The 25,351-nt window shown below is 43.6% G+C and overlaps 1 protein-coding gene across 1 annotated transcript in view; it reads right to left on the reverse strand.

Annotated features, from left to right (window-relative positions):
• The window catches only part of LOC126485131 (aromatic-L-amino-acid decarboxylase-like), a 179,549-nt gene extending 157,288 nt beyond the window's left edge, over window positions 1–22,261 (reverse strand). The window contains exon 1 of the mRNA XM_050108775.1: window positions 22,201–22,261. The gene's annotated coding sequence lies outside the window, so the exon portion shown is untranslated. The remainder of the gene's footprint in view (window positions 1–22,200) is intronic.
• Window positions 22,262–25,351: the final 3,090 nt, after the last annotated feature.

The following is a 25,351-nucleotide window of genomic DNA, read 5'->3' on the forward strand; positions in this document are numbered from 1 at the left end:
GTTTTAGAAGTTCAGACCCACTCATGTCCCTTTATTGACACATCGAGGCCGATTGCAACTACTGGTATGGGTCCGCGAACACGATCAGTGGACCATAGAACGGTGGACGCATGTTGCAGTCACCGATGAATTCCTGTTTCATATCTATAGAAGAGATGGACGCGAGTTTGTTTGGCGTATGCCTCATGGAGCTATTGCAGGTCGTTTCCGTCATTACAATAACTCTGATGGGGACGTCACGTTCCAGCTAGACTGTATGACATGTCACACCTCTTTCTTTGCGCGGAGTTGGCTTGATGAATGCTCCAGTGAATTCACGGCCGTGACGTTGTCCCTGAGATTACCCGATCATAATAGAGTCGAGCAGTTATGGGATGACGTCAATACGTGTGTACGCTCACGAACCCGACAACAACTACGTATGGACAATTGTGGGTAGCAGTGCAACATGCGTGGATCACTATCTCTCCAGAATGATTCCAAAACCTCGTACAGTTCATGTCTCTAAGTGGTGCTGCAATTTTTAAGGGCTTACGGAGGAACGTCTCGCTATTCAAAATAGTTCAAATGGCTCTGAGCACTATGGGACTTAACTTCTCAGGTCATCATTCCCCTACTTAAACCTAACTAACCTAAGGACATCACACACATCCATGCCCGAGGCAGGATTCGAACCTGCGACCGTAGCGGGCACGCGGTTCCAGACTGTAGCGCCTAGAACCGCTCGGCCACCACGGCCGGCCGTCTCCCTATTTACATCACATCTAATGCCTTTCCATAACTTTCAGCTACTAAACGCATTATAACGATATTTACACAGTTTATGCTGGAAAGTACGAGGGTCGTTCACTACGTTATGAAAGAAGGTTGGTTCTTTCAGAATTCGAATAATCCTATTATTCCCCACTCTCCTGGCTGCGAAGCCCGTTCACTGCGAATGCCTTATGCCACTTAACCGGGAGGGCCTGTGTGCTTGCATGGTACCACTCTATTTGTCGACGTTGGAGCAAACATCTTCTTGCATCAGTCACCTCCCCATCATCCACGTACTGCTTCCCGCAGAGTGCGGCCTTTATTGAGCCAAACGGATAGAAGTGGCGACGAACACGCAGAAGTCATTTCTCCAGTTTCTCAGGGTAGCACAACACGCTTCAGAGTTGATCGGCGCATCGTGAAGGAGGACATTAAACAGAATAACCCCTTCAGAGTCCCAGAAGGCCGTCGCGATGACGTTACCGGTTAGGGTGCGGCTTTGAATTTTTTCTTCGGAGGAGAAGTGGTGTGGCACCACTTGATGGATTGCCGTTTTGTTTCCATTTCGAAGTGATGAACCCATCTTTCATTATCTGTGATTATGTTCGACAAAAATTGTCTCTATCAACCTCGTAACGTGCAAGTAATTCCGCGCAGATGGTCATCCGTTGCTCTAAATGGTCTTCTATTAGGTGGCGAGGAACCCTGCAGCACACATCTTTGAGTACCGCAAATGGTGGACACGTTCGTCAGCACTGCCAACACAGAGGTCCACTTGTGCAGCGAGATTTTTGACTCTGATACGGGTTTCATCTCGAATGAGAGTGTCCGCACGTCCCAACAGTCCAGCATTGAAGGAGTCACAGCTGTGTGCGGCCGGCCGGCACGCAGCGGATCGGACACGCTTGCGCGACATTGTTGTGATGATGACAGACGCCTCGCCCAACGACTCGTTGTGCTTTTGTTCACTGCCAGGTTTCCGTAGACATCCTGCAAGCGCCTATGAAAATCTGCGATGCTCTGGTTTTCCGTCAATAGAAACTCAATGACAGCTCCCTGTTTGGAACGCACCTCCATTACAGGTGGCATTTTGAAGGCTACGTATAGCCCCACCACCTATCGGAACTTCATGAATGTATGGAGGCTGAACTGGGAATATTACATGACGTTCCACGACAAATTCCGCATTTTTTCAACCTATACCGGCCGAGGAAAAAATGCATTGCATTACTTACAGAAAGCCACTCTTATATCCATTTTTTGGCTCTCTCCGCACACTGCTATAGCTGATTTCGTCTTTAGCGGTTACTCTCAAAAGTTAATACAGAGTACGAATAATTTTGAAACGAATTTCTGATATTGTTGATGTTTCTCCTTCCCGGATTCCGCGCTGCATTCTAGCTCTCAAGGAATCGCACCTCATATGTTTTCCCTTTCCGTACTCCCTGTGCTGCTTTGTTCTGCCGCTGAATTACAATTTGTACTCCACCAGAACACTTTGTTATTAGGATCCTTCAGACATCCCACTGTCAAAGAAACAGTTTGAAATATAGGTGGGCCGCAGTACTAATTACGAAGATGATTCTGGACAGTGGTTAGCGTAAGTGCTGAGCAGTGAGCTGGTTGTGGCGAGAGGTCTCGGAGTTTTGTGAAGGTTCCTCAGCAGAATGGCAGGCAAGCCAGTGGAGCGGTAAGCGACGTCAGGCGCTGTTGCGCCATCACACCGCACCGCCCTTGAACTTGGTCGGACTCCTAGCTTGCTCCTGTCCAGTGGCGAATCCACGTTAACGGCTCAGGCGGTCAGACGGCAGAAGAAACAGAACGAAAGGAAACCAAGAGGCGGTCCTGCTGCTGCTGCGTCTCACACGAGGTAAGAAAAAAATTACTGAATTAGTTGTGGATGTCACAAACCTTTAGGGTCAAAGTTGTACATGCGACACACAATACTAAACTGAGTACTGTGAGGTACGAAACTAACGGTCAGAGATTTAGTTTCTTTGATGTAAACATCTCACATCTTATAACAATGACTTCAGTTCACATCGAACTGACCGCCAGTATCGCATTGCAACGGTGCTTAAAATTTTGCCATTCTCTCTCAAACATCGTTGTTGTCTACTGCACAATGAGATAAGCTGGTTGAAATCTACCAACTTGTTCCTCTACATTTTCTCCAGGGGTATCATGTACCAACGGCGTCATGTAAATCTATAGGAAACAACCATAAGAGCCTGATATTGCGTTCACGCTGGCTGTGGGAAATTCTAATTCAATCATGATGGTGTCTGTTGTTCAGATTCTCACGTATGTACGCACGGATATACTAAAATAGGATGGTGTACTGTAGCGTTGAAACCCTACCCTCTTACGAAAACGAAACATACAGTCTGCACTAACTACATTATCACCTCTCGCGCATCACCATAAACCATTCTATGTGACGTCCACCATTTAAATGGGCGACAGCAAATAAGGTCGTATCAGCTGGGTTTGCGTAATTCAAATTTACAGGTTAGTAGGGAATCACTGCTGGTGATGTGTGATGGGTGTGGCATATGGATTTTCATCAGTCATGCCTATTGAGGCAATTGACAATCAATCGCGGCTGAAAGCGGTCCCGCACGTACATAGTGGAATTTGTAGGAAGTCCTAGACTGCAATGCTGAGCTGCGTAAGCGACTGATGGAAGTAAACTCTGGTGCTTGCACATGTTTTTCATGATACGCGTGTAGTTGTTGCTTCATCAACCCTGGTCATATTCTTTTCTTCGGAGTATGTATTTCGTGTGCATGTTGAATAATTCTTATAGGTGAATATTTTCCCACATAATCCAGTACCATCCACTCACGTCCAGCAATGCGAACAATTCTTTCTCTAGAACCTTGCCCAGCTGTAATTCGCTTGAACGAATCATTTTTTGCGAGATATAGATTTTTAGTATTCAATTACCCTCTCCCGTGTTTCAAATAATCCTGTGACCACTCGCAGGCGGCCGGTGTGGCCGTGCGGTTCTAGGCGCTTCAGTCTGGAACCGCGTGGCCGCTACGGTCGCAGGTTCGAATCCTGCCTCGGCATGGATGTGTGTGATGTCCTTAGGTTAGTTAGGTTTAAGTAGTTCTAAGTTCTAGGGGACTGATGACCTCAGATGTTAAGTCCCATAGTGCTCAGAGTCATGATGCTGTAGTATACAGAGAAGTTGCAGCATTAGAAAATTGCAGCGAAATGCAGGAAGATCTGCAGCGGATAGGCACTTCGTGCAGGGAGTGGCAACTGACCCTTAACACAGACAAATGTAATGTATTGCGAATACATAGAAAGAAGGATCCTTTATTGTATGATTATATGATAGCGGAACAAACACTGGTAGCAGTTACTTCTGTAAAATATCTGGGACTCTGCGTGCGGAACGATTTGAAGTGGAATGATCATATAAAATTAGTTGTTGGTAAGGGGGGTACCAGGTTGAGATTCATTGGGAGAGTCCTTAGAAAATGTTGTCCATCAGCAAAGGAGGTGGCTTACAAAACACTCGTTCGACCTATACTAGAGTATTGCTCATCAGTGTGGGATCTGTACCAGGTCGGGTTGACGGAAGAAATAGAGAAGATCCAAAGAAGAGCGGCGCGTTTCGTCACAGGGTTATTTGGTAAGCTTGATAGCGTTACGGAGATGTTTAGCAAACTCAAGTGCAGACTCTGCAAGAGAGACGCTCTGCATCGCGGTATAGCTTGCTGTCCAGGTTTCGAGAGGGTGCGTTTCTGGATGAGGTATCGAATATATTGTTTCCCCCTACTTATACATCCCGAGGAGATCACGAATGTAAAATTAGAGAGATTCGAGAGCGCACGCAGGCTTTCCGGCAGTCGTTCTTCCCGCGAACCATACGCGACTGGAACAGGAAAGGGAGGTAATGACAGTGGCACGTAAAGTGCCCTCCGCCACACACAGTTAGGTGGCTTGCGAAGTATAAATGTAGATGTAGATGTAGTGTATATGAACACATAATGAAAGTTGCCGCTGATGTAACGCAACAGACACTTTCAGTTACAGCATAAAATTACTAGAAATTATCCTGCTGTTTTCGTATTAGTCTTTTTACTGGTGTTTATCAGTTCTCATGGAGCAATTCAAGTTTTCGCTTTCGGTTTAGTTTGTAGATCTTATTACTAACATTTATTGAAAGTGAGAACTAGAGTACTTCCCAGTGACATGACAGCTTTTCTGCGCGATGAATTCCGTGAATTAATCCCAGCAACCGTGATACAAGTGCTACGCTCAACTCACTTTTTATCACTTTCTTTAAAAACTATTTTGAAGTTACTGAGGTAACTTAATCGAAGAACGAGTACTAAAAAAAATCGATAATCTGAAAGGCTGCGATTTAATGAACAATAATTAATTAAAACACTGATAACTTCCTAAATACACCTTAGCAAAAACCAGTTTCAGATTTTTGTTTTTGTCTGTTTTTACGCCTATTATCCCATCGTCAATCCGGTTCAGGTAACAAATCATAAGCAAGTTTTGTTTGCGAACTGTACCAGCAATCTGTGAGGGGCCCAGATTTTTATTTTGATGCATTGAATCTTCCATATAATTCACGTTCATAATACATTCCAAAAAAAGAAAAAAAGAAAGGACCGATGCACCGTGAAGGAATTATCCCAATGGGACGGAAATCGGTAGATGTGATGTAGGTGTACAGACAAACAAATCATTACAATTTCAGGAAAAGTTGATGATTTATTCTAGGGAAAGGGCTTCACAAATTGAGTAATTCAATAGCGCGTTGGTCCACCTTTGTTCCTTATGCAAGCAGTTACTCGGCTTGTCATTAACTGACAGAGTTGTTGGATGTCTTCCTGAGGGCTATCGTGTCAAATTCTGTTCAATTAGCGCGTTTGATAGTCAAAATACCGAGATGTTTAAAGGGCCCTGCCCATAACGCTGCAAACGTTCTCAGTTGGGAATAGATCTGGCGACCTTGCTGACCTAGGTATGGTTTGGCAATCACGAAGACAAGCATTAGAAACTCTCGTTCTGTGCGGGCTGGCATTATTTTGCAGAAATGTAAGCCCAGGATGGCTTGCCATGAAGGGCAAAGAAACGGTGCGTAAAATATCGTCGACGTACTGCTGTGGTGTACGGAAATTGAAAGAAACGGCCATGTCAGGACTGAGGTAGGAAAGGTGAATGGTCGACTTCCGTTTATTGGGAAAATTCATATGTAATGGTGACCTATTCTTGAGTACTTCTGGATACAGTTCCCCACAGTCGTTTAATGAACAAAGTAAGACCATATGGGCTACCAGACCAATTGTGTGATTGGATTGAAGAGTTCCTAGATAACAGAACGCAGCATGTCGTTCTCAATAGAGAGAAGTCTTCCGAAGTAATAGTGATTTCAGGTGTGCCGCAGGGGAGTGTCATAGGACCGCTGCTATTCACAATATACATAAATGACCTTGTGGATAACATCGGAGTTCACTGAGGATTTTTGTAGATGATATATATCGAGAGGTTGTAACAATGGAAAATTGTACTGGAATGCAGGAGGATCTGTAACGAATTGGCGCATGGTGCAGGGAATGACAACTGAATCTCAATGTAGACAAGTGTGATGTGCTGCGAATACATAGAAAGAAAGATCCTTTATCATTTAGCTACAATATAGCATGTCAGCAACTGGAAGCAGTTAATTCCATAAATTATCTGGGAGTATGCATTAGGAATGATTTAAAGTGGAATGATCATATAAAGTTGATCGTCGGTAAAGCAGATGCCAGACTGAGATTCACTGGAAGAATCCTAAGGAAATGCAGTCCGAAAACAAAGGAAGTAGGTTACAGTACACTTGTTCGCCCACTGCTTGAATATTGCTCTCCAATGTTGGATCCGTACCAGATAGGGTTGATAAAAAAGATAGAGAAGATCCAACGGAGAGCAGCGCTCTTCGTTACAGAATCATTTAGTAATCGCGAAAGCGTTACGGGGTTGATAGATAAACTCCGGTGGAAGACTCTGCAGGAGTAGCTCGGTATGGGCTTTTGTTGAAGTTTCGAGAACATACCTTCACCGAGAAGTCAAGCAATATATTGCTCCCTCCTACGTATATCTCGCGAAGAGACCATGAGTATAAAATCAGAGAGATTAGAGCCCACATAGAGACATACCGACAATCTTTCTTTCCACGAACAATACGAGACTGAAATAGGAGAACCGATAGAGGTACTCAAAGTACCCTCCACGACACACCGTCAGGTGGTTTGCGGAGTATGGATGTAGAAAGCAAAAACAAAAATTGGCTCTGAGCACTATGGGAGTAAACATCAGAGGTCATCAGTCCCCTAGAACTTCGAACTACTTAAGCCTAACTAACGTAAGGACATCATACACATCCATGCCAGAGGCAGGATTGGAACCTGCGACCTTAGCGGTCGCGAGGTTCCAGACTGACGCGCCTAGAACCGCTCGGCCACACCGGCCGGCAGACATCGAAGCACTTCAGGGACGGACCGCTAGATATGTTACTGGTGGGTTCGAAGAACACACAAGCGTTACGGATATACTTCAGGAACTCAAATGGGAGTCCCTGGAGGGAAGGGACATTCCTTTGGAGGAGAACTGTTGAGAAAATTTGTAGAATCGGCACTTGAGGCTGACTGCAAAAAGATTCTACTTCCTGCAACATAAATTGCGCGTAAGGATCACAAAGATAAGATACGAGAAATCAAAGCCCGTACTGAGACATACAGGCATCATTTTCCTTCGTTCTATTTGCGAGTGGGACAAGAAGAGAAATGACTAGTAGTGGTACGAGGTACCCTCCGCCTCGCGCATGTACGGTGGATTGTGGAGTATCTACGCAGATGTAGATGTTGATGTAAAGGTGCCACAGATGAGAGCCAAAGAGTTCCTGCTGTGAAAAGAAATGGCGCTCCCGACCATCACTCCTGGGTGTGGGGCCGTATGCGGGCGACTGTTAGATTGGTAACCTGCCGCTGTCCGGGGCGTCTCCAGACTCGTCTTCGATCGTCATCGGAGCTCAGTTCGAAGCGGGACTCATTACTGGAGACAATTCTATTCCAGTAAAGGAGATTCCAGGCCGAAGACGTGTCTGGAGACGACCTGAACAGTGATGGGATACCAACCTGACTGTCACCCGCCATATGGCCCGACTACCAGGGGACACGGTCTGGGATGCTATTTCTTTTCATAGTAGGACCCCTTTGTTTGTCATCTGCGGCACCGTTACAGCCCAGCGGCGCGTCTTGTTTTGTTGCCCTTCGAGGCAAGCCATCCTGGGCTTACATTTCAGCAAGATAATGCTCTTCCGTACACGGGGAGATTTTCTACTGCACGGCGTCATGCCTGCCAAACCCTGCCTTGGTCAGCAGGTGGGATACTGACGATCAAACGCACCAGTTGGACAGGATTTGGCACGATATCTCTCGCAAGGACATCCAACAACTCTATCAATGAATGCCAAGCTTGCATAAAGGCCAGAGGTGGACCAAGCGCTGTTGACTTGACAAGTTTGTGAAGCTGCTCTTGAATAAACCGTCAAATTTTTCTGAAGTGGTAATCGTTTGTTTGTCCGTACACGTACATCACATCTACCGATCTCCGTCCCGTTACTTCATGGTGTATCTTTTTTTGTCTTAGAGTGTAATTCGAAACGTTATAAAAGACATTTATGATTCAAGAACATGTTGTAATTCTGACGTATGGTTTTGTTGATGTCATAACAGTGACGTGACACGCCACCGTTGCAAAAGAGGGTACCTCGGCTCAGGGTGAGCAGTTACAGACAGAGTATCGAGATAATAACAGCAGAACGATGGACAATGACATCACCAGCTGTATATCACTTTAGAGGTCATTGCACTTTCGCTTGATGTAGTACTGGCAGCACTGACGGCAGCTTAATTGGAGAGCATCGGATACACGTTGTTGGTGCTTCTGGAACATGGTAATAAACAGATATTTCGGAAGAATTTTGTTCGTCATTCAAACTTCAGTCTCCCTCTCCTCCTTTGGCTTTCCCCGTTCCTTCTTATAGAGTCAGCATTTGGGTTGAGGCAATGTTAGTGACAGTTAGTGGTCGGATATGCTTTCTGACGCCATCACTTCCACCTGGGACGAAATCTTGTGTACTGCATCTGTCTGCGTCTAGAGTAAATCTGTGTTCAAGTATGGGAACGTTTCCTAGATTTTGCATACTATGTATCTAATGCGGACGTGGTTAACAGCCTGGTATTCACCTAGCTGCATATGGGAAACCACATTCAGGCTGGCCGGTTCACCAGCCTTCGTAGTTAATCGATCCGGGGCAGGTTCTCCTCCCCGAATCCCAGAAACGGCTCGTTAACGTTCCAGGTTATCCGGGCGAGTTTATTGAAACCTCAGTATCACAATTAAACTAAACCATGGATCAGTAGCATTGTATGAAACTACGTCCAACAAGATAACCGTAGGCGAGGGAGTTATGTGTTAGGGTGTCCATGAATGAGCGCTAGATAAAATGCCAGCAACAGTGAATCAGAGATTGCCATTTGCTTTCACTGCAAGTGAGCGTACATGATTGTTCCACTACATATGCGTAGACACTGCTGCCTTCAGGATTTGTATGACATGACGGTGTGAAGTTGTCTCATTGATCGCGAATGCGTTATCGTGGCTCACAGTCTGGTGCAAAGCTTTTATTAACTGACTCCTCTTGGATGGTTTGTATGACGAATGTTTCAAAGTCACGTGTAAGTTTATACAATGAGAATATGTACAGAGTTGTGCTGTGTGTATATTGATGATATTGTTGTTGTTTATGAAGATGATAAAAGAAAGGAGAGGGTGAGAAACTCCAGGGATGGACTGAAAAGTAGACAAATAGGTCTCAGCTAGAGCTTCTGGAACGTGTCCTTTCGCTTGAAAAATGAAATCCTCAGAAAATCGTGAAGGCACAGAATAAAAAAACCGCCCGCTGCACTGAGCGTGCTTTACTCCGAGTATACGATAGAGTTCTTGCAATCTACAGATCTCTTCAGGCTGCTGTACCATAAGGAAAGTATGCGCAAGCGGCAGCAGGTCGTTTTCCTTTTATTAACGTTTCTTAGTAGTCGAAATAACATGAAGTATTGCTAAGTCAGTTGTGGGTGATGTTACTTCATTTAGTGTCTCGCTTATGGACATGACCTCATCTTAGTAATGGTGCAACTTTCCAGTGCACTGCAGCATGTTTCTCCAACCTGTCGCGTTTTTAACGCGCGTGGATGATTCTTGGAGCAGCGATTTGTAGGACGACGCTACACTGCATATTTATAGTTATATGTTAAAACAGTTAATGACGTGAGCGAGAGGGATAACAGATCAACCACATGGCGCACTTCAGCAACACGTAGGTCCTTGTCTCACTCCGGGAGGAATTCTGTATCCTGGCGGCACTTCTCTCCATTACTAAGTTGGCATGATGTCGGATAGCGTAAGATCTGAATAAAATTGATTCGCGAGGGAAAGTGAATAAATTTTCACGTCTGGTTATTCAACTGTACCATACTTTTCATTATTAGTTTTTTTTTCTTTGCTGTTTATGTACGTTATTGAATAAATTGCTAAACCACAGAATTCCCATATATCTTACACCAGTCCATGCACGGTGTTTTAGCCCTAGTTTTACCGGACACTAATTTCCAGATGGGAACAGGCTAGCCTGAGACAAATAAACGCAGAAGGAGTGTATACTCGTAGGTGAAGGGATGGTTGTGAGAGCGAGATTAACTAAACAGGCGGTTAAACGAAGACATTAATAATATTTTCGGGGCGGAAAGTAAACACCATTTATTCCCTTTTTACTCATCTATCCAAACAGCTGTGTTTATGATGTATTCCAACTGGTTAATTATGTAATGTGATGCAATATATTACGATACGAACTGGACATTAGCAAACGAAATATATTCTCTGAAATTGGAGGAACTAAGTCAAAGTTCCAAGATAATTGCATTTAGTTCTGAAGAGGGTCGGAGTTAATAAAACTGTTCCATAGTGATTGAGGATGATTTGTTAGTGTTGAACGCCCCAACGAAACATATTTCCCACTTCTCAGGTTGGGCTTCAGGGATTGCGTGTGATGTTAATTTCCACTAATCCTCACTATTTCGACTATAACACGAGAGCAGGGGGGACCTAACTGTAGTAGCCAAACGCATCACTGACGCGAATAGGCAGTAAGTATCACTTCCATCCGAGTCTGTGACGCTTACCAATGCGCCGAAAGGAGCATAGTGTTTACTGCTACAGAACAGATATTTCCGGATATTTTATTTTTTAAGGTGGATAAGATGGTTTACAGACTTTAAATAACAGAGCGAGGTGCCTATAATCTGGAACTAACGGAAATCATTTTTGATAGAGACAATGGTACTGTAAATATAATATCTTCTTCTCAGAGTCAGTGTGCTGCGAGAGCCAACAACGTAACGTTTGGGTGCAGTTGTCAACGACGACCACAGAACCTGTAAACTAACGTTCTGTAATGTAAACTAAACTTGTAATGAGAGAGCCAGGAAATTGGGAAATCGATTGAGTAGAGACTAAGATGACTGTTAGATTCCAACCATTTCTGATGCCATGACGTTGATGTAATGGAATAATAAAAATTTATCATGGGAAAAGTTTTCAGGCATGTACAAAATTTTGAGTTGTTTGAAACAACGATACTAACAGAAAAACAAAATCGATGTTTTGTTCGACTTTTAGCCATTGACAGTCGGCTGTGGTAGAATATTACTTGATAGCAATTAGGAACAATTTTTTAACCTGCTAATAAGAAGAATTCCCAATTATTAGGAATGAACTCTTAAGGGTAAGATTACAGACTACAGGAAATTACAGAATTTTTGGTGTATTCGTATGAATTCCTATCTGAAACAGCCACCCCACCAAATGGGACAGAAATACTAGCGTATCGAGACAACCATGGAATCGGGAAAGAATTTGCTCGTCGGACACTAACAGAGAAACTAATCTGAATACCAGGTAAGGGGGTTCAAGAGGCTAGGATTCAGGAAGAAGAAATAGATGTAGCAGAATAGACGAAGTTGCGATAATGAAGTACCGGTCGACGCTTGTAATGACGAGGGGGCAATAATGGGAAAAAAGACACAGATTTCAGAATCCGCTCGTTAGAGACCTCAGAGAAATAAGGGAAGGTAGGGAGATTTCATTGATCGGGAAACGTTGGATCTCGGTGGATTTTTTGCAGCATTCGAGAAGATATTTTATTGCTTAATGCTCCCATCGACACATGAGATATTACAAACAGCTGAATCATTAATAAATAAAATTGAGTAAGCGCCTAATTTTCGTAGAAGAACTCCCCATCTGTGGAAGGATAAGCTACAAATGGCGGAAGAGTACACGAGATAGGAAGGAAAACGGAAAAGAAACCCTGACAGAAGCCACGGGCCTACCCCATTCAATATAGGTGAAAAGGTACTAACGTGAAATAGGTGTGACCTTCTGGCAAAAAAGAATTGCGAAATTTTGTCTGCTTTACTCCAGTCCGTGTGAGATTATAGAGGTTATAGCAGACCACACCTACAAACTGGCGAATCCTGTCGCAAAACATAGTGAGGATATTCACGATATAGCAAGGCTAAAGAAGATATAGAATAAGGACAAAGGTCTTCAACGAGCAAAAATGACTGTGTCAGAGAAAGAAGCACGCAAACGCGAAGGGGAAAGGTAATAATTGTGTCTTTCAAACTTTGTAGTCCTACCGTTAAGAAAAAAGTGTAACAGCAGTCGCCTTAAGGATGTAAACTCCTACCATTTAAGCGACTGACGAGAAGGCAGGTACATTGTTCTATTCCAGAACTGATATTCCGACAAACGACCAACAGCCGCTGAAAACGGAGTTCCCCATCTTTTATGTAGGTGTGACATCGTCGCACGAAGTGCTTTTGTTGAGTTCAACATTCTAATGCCCTCATATGTGCGGAAGGGTCTGGCGCAGTTGTTAGATTGGTTACTGCTGGTGCTATGGCAGGTTAACAAAATTTAAGTGAGTTTGAACGTGGTGCTATAGTCGGCGCACGAGCGATGAGACACAGCATCTTCGAAATAGCAATGAAGTGGGGATTTTCCCGTACAACTATTTACGAGTGTACTGTGAATATCAGAAATCCCGTAAAACATCAAATATCCGGATCACTGAGGCCAGAAACAGATCCTGCAAGAACAGGACCAACGATGACTGAAGAGAATCGTTCAACGCGACAGAAATGCAACCCTTCCGCATATTGCAGCAGATTTCTGTGCTGGGCCATCAACAAGTGTCAGCATGAGAACCATCGATATGGGCTTTCCGAGCCGAAGGCCCACTCGTGTAACATTGAAGAGTGCAAAGCTTTACGCCTCGCCTGGGCCCATCAAAACAGACATTAGATTGTTGATAACTGGACACATGTTGCCTTGTCGGACGAGTCTCACTTCAAACTGTATCGAGCGGATGGACGTGTACGGGTGTCGAGACAATCTCATGAATCCATGGACCCTGCATGTCAGCAGGGAACTGTCCATGCTGGTGGAGGCTCTATAATGGTGTGGGGTGTGTGCAGTTGGAGTGATATGGGGCCCCTGATACGTCTATATACGACTCTGACAGGGGACAAGTACGTAAGCATGCTGTCTGATCACCTGCATCCATTCATTTCCATTGTGCATTCCGACAGACTTGGGCAGTTAGAGCAGGATAACGCGACACCCCACACGGCCAGAATTGCTACAGTGTGGCTCCAGGAACGCTCTTCTGTGTTAAACACTTCCACAGGCCACGAAACTCCCCAGACGTGAACATTATTGAGCATATCTGGGATGTCTTGCAACGAGCTGTTCAGAAGAGATCTCCATCGCCTGGTACTCTTACGGATTTATGGACAGCCCTGCAGGATTCGTGGTGTAAATTCATTCATTCAGACATTAGTCGAGTCCATGACACGTCATGTTGTGGCACTTCTGCGTGCTCATGGGGACCCCACACGATATTAGGCAGGTTTACCATTTTTTTGGCTTTTCGTGTAGGTTACAGTAACAGACGGATTAGTAATATAGCCTGAAGTACAGTTTAGGTTGGTGTAGTTAACAAATGTAAATATGAAATCTTAATTCTTTTGTCACTCTGATCTGTAGCGTAGTCCGTGGTCTAGGTTAGATCGAAAGATTTGTCAAGGCTTTTTTTAGGTTTATTTAATTTCGATGAGTGGTTTATGTCCTCAGTTTGCTGTATCAAACTGGACGAGTGGTATGGGCAGGTTCAATAGTTCCAGTGGTGTCGTACCCCTTGAAATAATTCCGGTGTTGGCATAACTTCACAGGCAGTGTGAATTGTGGCCAGCATTGCCACATATGTCTTATACACAGGACATTTCACATGACTCCACAGGAAACCAAGTGGTGTCAGACCAGGTGAAATACCTGGTCAGGAAACAGAACCTTAACTTTCTATCCACCTTCTACGGAATGTCTGGCTACGTTTTTCCCTGACATAAAATTTCATGGACAATGTACACAGTAAAATAATTTCTTATGCCGTACAAGCGATATTAACAGTGTCCCGTTTTCTGGTGATAATGTTATCCCACATCACGTTTGTGTTTTCCGCCTTCAAGGAATACGATGTAGACTTCCATCTTACATCTCATTCGTTTTACATTGTATATAAACAAAACGAGGCAGGTGTTAATTTTGAGAGAAAGAGGTCTTAGTTTCAGTTTTGTGTAAAGATAGGTACGAATGTGAATTTACAATGTTTATCTTGTTTCTGCCATTGTTTGTGTCTGCTTTAGTGAAACTGGTCTCATCTTCAATATCAGCTTCTTTAAAGAGAGGAAAAACTAAAACAGATGTCAACTAGAAAATGGAATCTACTTCCGAAACATATTTAACTTAACACCAATGTACACAATGTAGTGACACGAATAGATTTGTTATTGTTAGATACTGCAACCTTAGAGTAATAGGGCGCACTCAGGGATAAAAAAGCAAAATAACAATGTAACTAATGTTCCTTGTCTCTTGTTCGGTCAGCAGGGCGTAAATATCTTCTGTAAACACAAACCTCAGATGAATCAGATGTAACACATTAAACAGTCCTGATTCACGTGCGATGTCTGCTCCAACTTTCGTCTTCTGCCGGTTCTGACTTGTCAAGTAGAGAGCTTTATAAAATATGTAAACAGAATAGTCAAATATTTTAAAATATTTTCCCGAACATTTTATATAAAATTTTATAAACAGGTATGGGTTTTATATATGCCACATAGCCACAACATATTAAGTCAAAACGAGGCGGACAGTGTATTGGCTTCAAATGGATGCTTCGAGATAGAAAACAATATATGGGAAACATCTAGCAACGCGATCTGAAGTAAAGGGAAGAGCAGTGGAACACACAATAATACCTCTTTAGATTTCAGTACGATTGCTAACAACCGCTTCTCCGCGAATGAAAAACTACGAGAAAGATTTTCAAACAGACGCCAACCGAAATGGAAGATATTACTGAGCGTAGTGGTGCACGATTCACACGCTGGACTCTCATTCAGGAGGAGCAAGTCACAAGCCCCCTCCCTATCTTAACTGATTTAGATTTCCCATGATTTGCCTAAATTACAGAAGTCAAATACTGCAGTTATTGGTTTGAAAATGCGCGACCAATATTCTTCCCACCCTTAAACCTCTGATCCTATGCTCGATCTCTTATGACCTGGTCGTCAGTGGTTCATTCTCATATTATTCATTTCTTCCCCCTTTCGAAGATATTTTTCGTCGTCCCGAGGCACTTACCACAAGAGAGTGTTGTTGAAGCCAGTGACAGATGGTCAGCTTGTGAGACGGCGAACTAATCGCACAACACAGTTAGAGATTCCCGTTTTGGTTTGTGAGGGAAGCAAAACGAACAGGCAACCGCTGCAGAACTCGTGGCACACGCTATCAGTGAATAGCGTATTACGTATACTCAGGTAGCACCAGGATAATCCAATCATCCACAACGAGTGTTCGTATTAGACAGCAGTCTCTATGGACACACACTAACACTGTGTTTTGTTTTATAACATGGAAGTCGTGTTTAATAGGAGGGAGAAGGTAGTACTTTAGTTTGTTTCCCCACACTGTCACACATTCTCAGTCACGTTGTGCTTTAGCTAGACTGGTCCGCTTTTCTATTTCCTATCCAATGTGTCCGGTTCTGACCCAAATGTTAGAACCATTGCATCTCAAAGAGAATACCCGCTTGTGTAACAGTTCCTTTCTATACGCTTAGTTCTCAGGATGCAATGGCAAATATTCAGCTGAAACTAGGAAGCAACAGCTGTACAGGATGAATTCTTCCAGGAAACATAAACACTTCATAAGAGGAAATAGCCATCCCAAGTTCGAGACGATGCTCCACTAAACGCCAGTCAGGTACTTCAGGGAAGGAGGCTGCCGATGTGGTCATACAGATTATCCCGTTATGACAAACGTATGAAAAATTTCTTGGTTCAAAAATGTTAACAAGACCATTGAGCAGTCATGATGAAATTGCGGCAAATGTGGTGGGACCACTTTATTCACCGATCTCGATGAATCCTTTATTTTGCTGTAAAGTATTCTATATGCTTCGCAATGATTCCTACAATGAGTAAATTGGAAATTTGTGGTAAGTTCTATGGGACCAAATTGCTGAGTTCATGAGTTCCTAAGCTTACACACAACTTAATCTAACTAAAACTATAAAACTATCTTACGTTAAGGACAACACACACACCCGTGCCCGAGGGAGGACTCGATCCTCCGACCGGGGGGGGGGGGGGGGGGGGGGCAGCCGCGTGAACAGTGACAAATCGCCTTAAACCGCGCTGCTACTACTACAATGAGTAATACGTGTTCCGTTGACTATTCCGGAATCTGCTATGATCACTGCTTCCCAGATTCCCTGAAAGTTCTAAAAAGTCTTATGAGAAGTTTTACCGTCATTTATCTTTAGATAATACTTACGTACCTTACGTACTCCTCCAAAGTCTCAAAGTCTATAGTTAGTTTCCTTAGATGTGGAGTGATGGTTTTAGAAGATCTACCTAAAGTTCAGTGTCTGAAAATTCTCAAAAAAGTTGCTTAATGGTCACACGGAAGTCTGAGACCAAACATATGGAGGCGTCGGTTTAAGGAGGGCAGGAAAGGAGTACATTGCTTACATTTGCTTGATTCAGAACTGGCCCTAGGTCAAGTAGTAGGTAGAAAATTACTCAAGAACTGGGAAAGAAAATTTAAAGAAGCTAAACACCATCAATCGTGAGGTTTTCAGAACATTCAGGGCATCCTAGACAGCGCTCCTTACTCGCGTAGTAGGCAGCACGCAAGGTTATGAAGTTTAAGAGTCCATAACAGATGCTATCTAGAAAATACTGTCAGAATATGATTGCCAGTGGCTTGTTCACTTCTTTGATCCTGTTCAGTGACACCGTACCACAATATTTCAAGGAAACAATAATCATAGCTGTTATATATGAATTCGTGGCATCTGTTCTTCTGGGGATCTCCGAAAGAACATACACCACGTGGGCTCGGCAGCTGTGATACGTATAGGGCGGAGAAGGAAAGGAAATGAAAGGGAAGGAACTAATGACATTAGCTCTGCATTGGCATTTTATGCGGAATCAGCGGCTACGAGTGAAAATGTGCGCCGGACCGGTATTTGAACCCTGAACCTCCAGGACAGACTGTTTGCCAAAGGCGCGGAGTATCTCGACACGCTTCCAGGCGACTCACATTCTGACCTCTCGCCTCTACCCACAGTACCTCTCCATGTCCCCCATGCTTGCTAATTTGAGACTCGCACTGGAGATTGAACGTAAATGTGCCCCAGAATTGAAGGTTGTGAATTCATTGCCCATCGAGGCGAATCAGTTATACGTGAATGCATTGTGTGTGTTTGTGTGTTTGTGTGTGTGTGTGTGTGTGTGTGTGTGTGTGTGGTGTTACTTCTTTACGGCATGTCCGAAAGAGCAGACACCACAAATTCATATAATCAATTCGCCTTAACGAATACTCAACCTTCTGTGCATGTACACATCTACTTTCTACCTCTAGCGCAAATTTAAAATTAGCGACTTTGGAAGACATGGACGGGGATTACGGATAGGTGGTGCTAGATGGTAGGTGGGAATGTGAGTTGACTGGGGAGTGTAGCGAGATAATCCGTGCAGTTGTGACAACCACTGTCCGCGTGCAGCAGTGTTTATCACAACTGCCTAGTAATCAAGAAATCCCTGTTTCGAGTCCCGGTCAGGTACACATTTGCAATCGTCGCCGCTGATTCCGCATAAAGTCCCGATGCAGCTCATATCATTAGTTCCTTTCCTTTCCTCTTTCCCCACGCCACCTTCAGTCTGTCCGCAGCTCGTGGTCTTGCGGTAGCGTTCTCGCTTCCCGCGCACGTGGTCCCGGGTTCGATTCTCGGCGTGATCAGGGATTTTTCCTGCCTCGTGATGACTGTGTATTGTTGTGTCGTCTTCATCATCATCATTCATCCCCATTACGGTCGGAGGAAGGCAATGGCAAACCACCTCCACTAGGACCTTGCGTAGTACAGCCGTGCGGGTCTCCCGCATCGTCCCCTACGCTCCTTGGAGTATGGGACCTCATCATCATCATCACCTTCAGTTTACATAATCATAGCTTTATTGAAGTCTACTAAGATGACATAGAAGGTAGACATATGAATGGCTTATCTCAATAGTGGTAGAAGTCCATTTTTTGTTCATTGTGAGATACAGAGTGCTAAAGTTAAATGAACGCTGAAAAATCTGCAGTTGAGATACCAGAAATATTCAAGCATATGGCTTCTTGCTAGGGATGAATCTTTCATTCTGTTTATTTGGATCATTAATTTCAGAAGCATTATAGGCAGAAAAGTGGAGGTAATGGACTTGGACCACTATTGAAATAAGCCCTTCATATGTAGACGAGATTCCCCCATAAACATCTGTTACAAGACCGTGGAAACACTTTCTGCAGAACTCGTATAAAGTTACACGAAGAAACACCATTTGTGCAAGCAGAAATGAGGCAAAATGACAGACACAATGATTACGTACGCTCTGTCACTAATCGCAAAAGTGACCTACCATTGCCCAAACCACGACCCGGGAATAGTAAACAAATCAGAAATGTGCTTTATACGGTTGCAAACCCAACTCAGAGACGTAAATGACATGCCGTTCGAAAAGATTGTCGCAAGTCGGTGGAAGCAGCAAAACAAACAGTCTCGGTGGAAGCAGCAAAACAAACAGTCAAATGAAACAGTGCCTTCGAGTTCCTCAGCGGTGTTTCCTGTCACACCTGTTTTCAGCTTTTAAATCTAAGGGCCTGTTTTCAACTCAGTGGAAGAGATCGTCTATGGATAAGGTCTACATTTAGCAATGGAAGATAAAAGAAGGAAAGAATGTTAACTGTTCTACCCGACGTCGACACCTCCAAGTTCGTGAGGAATAATGCACCAGCATCGATGGGCAATCGAGAGAAAATAGATCGGCTACCATCTTGTTGAAGATACCATAGCAGCGATCATCAACAAAACAAGGGAACAGCGGAAAATTAAATCTGGGTAGGGCCACGAAAATTAAAATTGTACTCCTCTAATTCTATGAGGTAACAACTGCGCCACCCGTCAAAGGGAAGGGGCTTTTGGAGAAAAATGAGATAAATTCTATAGACTTGGACACTGTAAATGAACCTTTACTTACAGACGCCCTTGGTGTTTATCTATTATGGCAGATGTGATAAGCACCGCTCCGACTTACAGTACATCGCTCGTGGGAAGTTTCTCCTGTGTGTTCCATGGAAGCAAGTGTGCTGTCATACTTAGGCTAGTTGAAGACCGTGAATTCACCACTCTTACACACTGCTTTTACAAAAGGATGCATACACGCGGCTTACAAATTCCGCAAATAAGTCAATTTTCCTGTGAGAACACTTACTGTTAGAAAATACTATCGTGATTAGACACTAAATTTTCAGGGTGTTACTGCTGACTGGAGACCTTTGAAGAGTTTGGAAGATTAAAAAGAAAAGTCGTTACGTTGCCCACCAGACAAAAACCAAACGGAACCACAACATTTTGGCACATCAGCAGTAGCCTACAGTGAGTCAATAATGGCTCCATATTGTTTATTATGACTTTCAGTTAAGGAAGTGACCGAGCTAGGTGGGGCATTGATTGAGGGACGGGACTCATATTCCGGAGGGGCAAATTCAGCTCTCATCTGACCATTTCAGGTTAAGATCTTCTGTGGTTTTCCTAAGTCGATTAAAGCGAGTGCTGGAATGGTTCCTGTGAAAAGAATGCAACCGACCTTCTGTTCATTCTTCGTCCTGTTCCAATTTGTTGTCCGCTTCTAATGATCTCATCATTGACAGGAAATTAAATCTTGAACTTCCGTTTCAGCAAGTGTATTAAGGCTGCATGAGATTTTCGAATTGATGACAACAACGCAACGATGCAGCTGTATGCTGTGTTCTTTTATGGCACCATTTTTGTCTTCTGTGTTTGTTTAAGACAATCAGTCAGCACAGTGAAATGTTAGCGATGTTCGCGAACATGTGTTCTGTCTTTTTGTTGCAGTGCGCTTGGTGCCATTCAACAGCAAAATAGTATTCACACCTATACACTTTCCAATGGACACAAGCTTGCGAAGTATCGATACCATTCCCCCGAATGTAGAGACGGCAGATTTCAAAGTACCTTTGCAATACAGGAGAAAGTTGTTTCTTGCAGTGTAACTTGGTTCAAATGGCTCTGAGCACTATGGGACTTAACATCTGTGGTCATCAGTCCCCTAGAACTTAGAACTACCTAAACCTAACTAACCTAAGGACATCACACACATTCCTGCCCGAGGCAGGATTCGAACCTGCGACCGTAGCGGTCACGCGGTTCCAGACTGAAGCGCCTAGAACCGCACGGCCACACCGGCCAGCGCAGTGTAACTCTCGGCTGATGTATACATGAGCTACTACATGGTGATCCTGATAAGTTTAGTAATGAGCTTTGATTGCTGTGTTGTTACAGTGGGGTTGTATACATCTGCATTGCTTGAGCTATGCATGAACACCTTATGTCATAATGGACTTCTGTAATATTCTAAAACTCCTTTTTGCAGATCACTATACAAAAAATTATATACCTAATATATCGAAATTATCAGTACGCACAAGAGTCTGCATATAATGAACGGAGAGAGGTTATGGGAAACTGTTGCAGAAGATTAGATTAGTGTTCAGAATGTTCACTAAGGTACACCGCGGTGTGTAACATATGGCGCAATATTGACGTGAAGAGAAGTAAGGATGAACATTCTCGGACGTTTTAAAGATTATCCTGCAGTAGAAGTGGCTAATTTCACGGGTGTGTCTACCTGCAGAAACAAATGATTTGATAAGTAGTGGGGAATATGATGGTCAACAAGGAATTTACATGAGAACTTTGTCTAATGGACGATCATGACAGATGGTGACCGCTGAAACGAGTCCTAGATTGTGCGTGATAAATCCCTTCAGTACAAAGCAGTATTCGCTTACAGATGAACAATCTGGACGGCTCTGCTTCCGTAGCCACGGTCGTTATCGTACACTCTTCTACGACGCACCCGATTAGGACTGTTTATAGACCTAACGGAGTATTCAGGGCGAACAGCGATCAAGGGGAGGCGCAAATTGGAAGAGGACCTAGGATTTTCTAATAATTTGATACGGTTTACGCGACAAAAACTTTGGATCAGAAAGATTATATCGTCCTGTTAGGACTATAGGTTTCGCTGTTCGAGCATGATCTTGAAAAAAGCTGATGTGTTCCAAATGGCAGTTCGTGCTCAACGGACGAAAAGAGTGAATGCTTGGTAAGAGGAATGACCAGGAGAAAGGAAAATTGTGTACCTGTAAAATTCGCGGATTTGAAATACTGTAGACAATTTCTAGTTCCAAGTGGAACTATCTATCGTCACGGACAGCATCCGTGTAACCTGGACGATCTCTAGCGACGGCAGTTGTTCGGCATCGGTGTCTGATATATCCACTCATGTCCAATACGTAGCGAATGAATACTGTTGTCATTGTGTTACGCGCCTGGGTGCCTTATTTTTTCCCCAATGAACTAATATCTAAACTTCAGTTTATGATGTGTAAACTGCATTGGCTTTATAAAATTTCATCTACTGAAAGAGGATCCAGTAAGTCTTGTCCAGTTGTAGCGTCTGAACCATCTGGGAAGTATAAAATGATGCAGTCTTGCACCTGTAGAGGCAGGTGGATAGACAGACTAGTTCCAACACATACTGGTGCCCGCGTAGACTGAATATCGGGTACGTCTGAAGGACAGCTGTGAGTAGGTACGTTGCAGATCAGACTTACCGTCGTCGTTGTCGCGTCGGGAGTGGACAGTCGGTCTGCGGCGGCACTTCCGCCGCGGGGCTCGCAGTGTAGCCTTTTATACTCGCCGCCATCGGCAGGTGTGGGTGGCGGAGGAGGAGGAGGAGGAGGAGGAGGGGGAGAAGGAAGGGGAGGAGGAGGAGGGGGACAGGAGCAAGGACTCGTCCCGCTGCGCCGCGCCGCGCCATGCAGCACCCTACCGACGTCATCCAGGCGTCAGCCACTCTCCACTCCTTGTCCACCTGTACGGGCTTACGAACTAAACGATTTGTGGCGGAGAGTACTTACGTACACTAACTGTTCCTTTGCAACCCGTTCCAGTCGCGAATGGCGCGTGGCAAGAGTGACTTGTCTGTAAACCTCTGTATTAGCTCTAATGTCTAGAATTTTACTGACGTAGTCGTTTCGTGAGATGTATGCGGGAGGAAGTAATATGTCGTCAGATTCTTCCAGGGAAATACTCTCTCGAAATTTCAACCTCTCTGTGATGCCCAACGCCTCTCTTGTAAAGTCTACCACTGGAGTTAATTCGAAAAATGGTTCAAATGGCTCTGAGCACTATGGGACTTACCTGCTAAGGTCATCAGTCCCCTAGAACTTAGAACTACTTAAACCTAACTAACCTAAGGACATCACACACATCCATGCCCGAGGCAGGATTCGAACCTGCGACCGTAGCGGTCGTGCGGTTCCAGACTGTAGCGCCTAGAACCTCTCGGCCACCCCGGCCAGCGGAGTTAATTCAGCATCTCTTTAACGCGCTCGCGCCGACTAACCGATCAGGTGACAAAAAGCGCCGCTCTTAATTGGACCTTCTCATTTTACTTTTATTTTGTATACCATGTTCCGTAGGGCCAAATTGAGGAACGAATCAGTACGCGAAATTGTAACAGAAGAGTAATAACAGATAAAACGAAATGTACCTGAATCCTATAAAGACGAGAATACATTAGTTGAAATAAATATAAACAACAAAGTAACGCTGGAAGTAGCTTAAGTTTTTAATCATTCCAGGAGTTCCTCGACGGAATAGAAGGAGTGAGCCAAGAGGAAACTCTTCAGTTTGGACTTGCCAAGATCTTTGAATTCTTGTGGTAGCTTACTGAAAATGGATGCAGCAAAATACCGCACGTTTTTCTGCACAAGACTCAAGGAGGTGCGTTCTAAATGCAGATTGGCTTTTTGCCTAGTATTAACTGAGTGAAAATTGCCAACTCTTGAGGATAAGCTGATATTATCAACAACAACGATATTAAAGGAAATATGTATTGAGAAGCCAATGTCAGAATTCCCAGGCTACTTAACAGTAATCGACAAGAGATTCGCAAACTTACACCACTTATTGCCCGAACCATCGGTTTCTGAGCCAAAGATACCCTTTTTCAATCATAAGAGTTACAACAAAAAAGTGCCATACGTCATAAGCGAGTGAAAATAAGCAAAGCAGACTACTTTTGGTGCTAAACTACCGCGTATTTAGATACTGTTCTAATGCTAAATAAAGTATTAAAAATTTTAAGAAATCTAGGACTCCATCCAAAACTAATTAAAATAATACAACTCACTCTATCCAACACCAAATCAAAAGTGAAGTTTAGAGGAGAAATTTCGGAACCATTCCTCATAAAAACAGGCTTAAGGCAAGGTAACTGCCTATCACCATTACTGTTCAACTATGCACTGGAATACATAATGAGAGAGTGGTACAAGGACAATCCAAAGATGATAAGAATTGGAAGTGCAAAAGATATTAGCTTAAACTGCTTGGGACTCGCTGATGATCTTGCTTTCCTACCCAACATCGTTCAAGAAGCCAGGCAACAAGTGAAATCACTACAAGAAATAGCAGAGAAAGTAGGCTTAGAATATCATTTGAAAAAACGGAGAATATGCTAACTGATCCACCACTTGCAAACAAAATTACAATAGGAGAACAGGGAATCAAAATTGTTGATAAATTTAAATATTTAGGCAAAATAATAAAATACAATGTAAATGAGAAGTCATCATGGCAGAATAGAATAAGAAAACTGAACTACGCAAATTACATTACCAAAACTATATACAATAAAAAAAGCCAATCTATAGATGCAAAATTAAAACACTATAAAACAGTTACACAACCAGAAATAACGTATGCAGCTGAAACTATCTTCAAAACAACTAATACAGCAGTAACAAAACACAGACCACAGTCAGCCAACACACGCAAACAGAAAACAGGGATGATGAAATAGAAACAAACAGTACCAGTGATGTGTTAAACCACTCTCATAATACAGTTGACAGCATGTTGGATACTGTGTCCGACCTTGTTGGCTGAGTGGTCAGCGCGACGGAATGTCATACCTAACGGCCTGTGTTCGATTCCTGGCTGGGTCGGAGACTATCTCCGCTCAGGGACTCGGTGTTGTGTTGTCCTTATCATCATTATTTCATCCCCATCGACATGCAAGTCGCCGAAGTGGTATCAACTCGAAAGACTTGCAGCAGGCGAACGGTCTACCCGACGGGAGGCCCTAGCCACACGGCATTTCCATTTCCATTTTGGATACTTTAGAAAAATGGCTCAAGGAAGAAAAAAGAAAATTTTATAGTTGATAGGGAGGAAGAAGTAAACGGGTTTCAGTCTGATATGGACGAAGATGAGGTAAAAGCTTACATCTTCGAGAACGATGGCAATCTGAAGGCTAAAGTTGCGGTACAGGAAGTAGGGTCACTTTTGCAAAGTTTTAAACCAGTGGAATTGATGAATGAAGGGGGTAGCAATAATAATGAGGTCACGGAACCTGATAGGTGTATTAACTTGTCGAAAACTGTAGCAATGTCGCGCAGAGACACAGTTGCTCTGTGTTAGCTGATGTGTAGCAAACGGAAGTAGAGGGAGTCGTCAAGTGCTTTGATTTAAAACTGGTGGACAGGTTGGAAAAGGCAGCTAAAATGTAGAGATTGGTGAACCCCAGAATCTAAGTGTGAATGTACTTGCAACTGAGCAAAACTACTTTAGCTGGAAACAAATTGAGAAGGATTTCTTAGAAGATGTTCAGAGTATAATAACTCACCCTGTTATAAAACCTGACAGCTTAGAAGTAATACAGCATTGTATTCTTGATAGTGGTAGTGAAGTAAGTGC

Source organism: Schistocerca serialis, chromosome 6 (assembly GCF_023864345.2).
Source record: "Schistocerca serialis cubense isolate TAMUIC-IGC-003099 chromosome 6, iqSchSeri2.2, whole genome shotgun sequence".
Classification (NCBI taxonomy): domain Eukaryota; kingdom Metazoa; phylum Arthropoda; class Insecta; order Orthoptera; family Acrididae; genus Schistocerca; species Schistocerca serialis.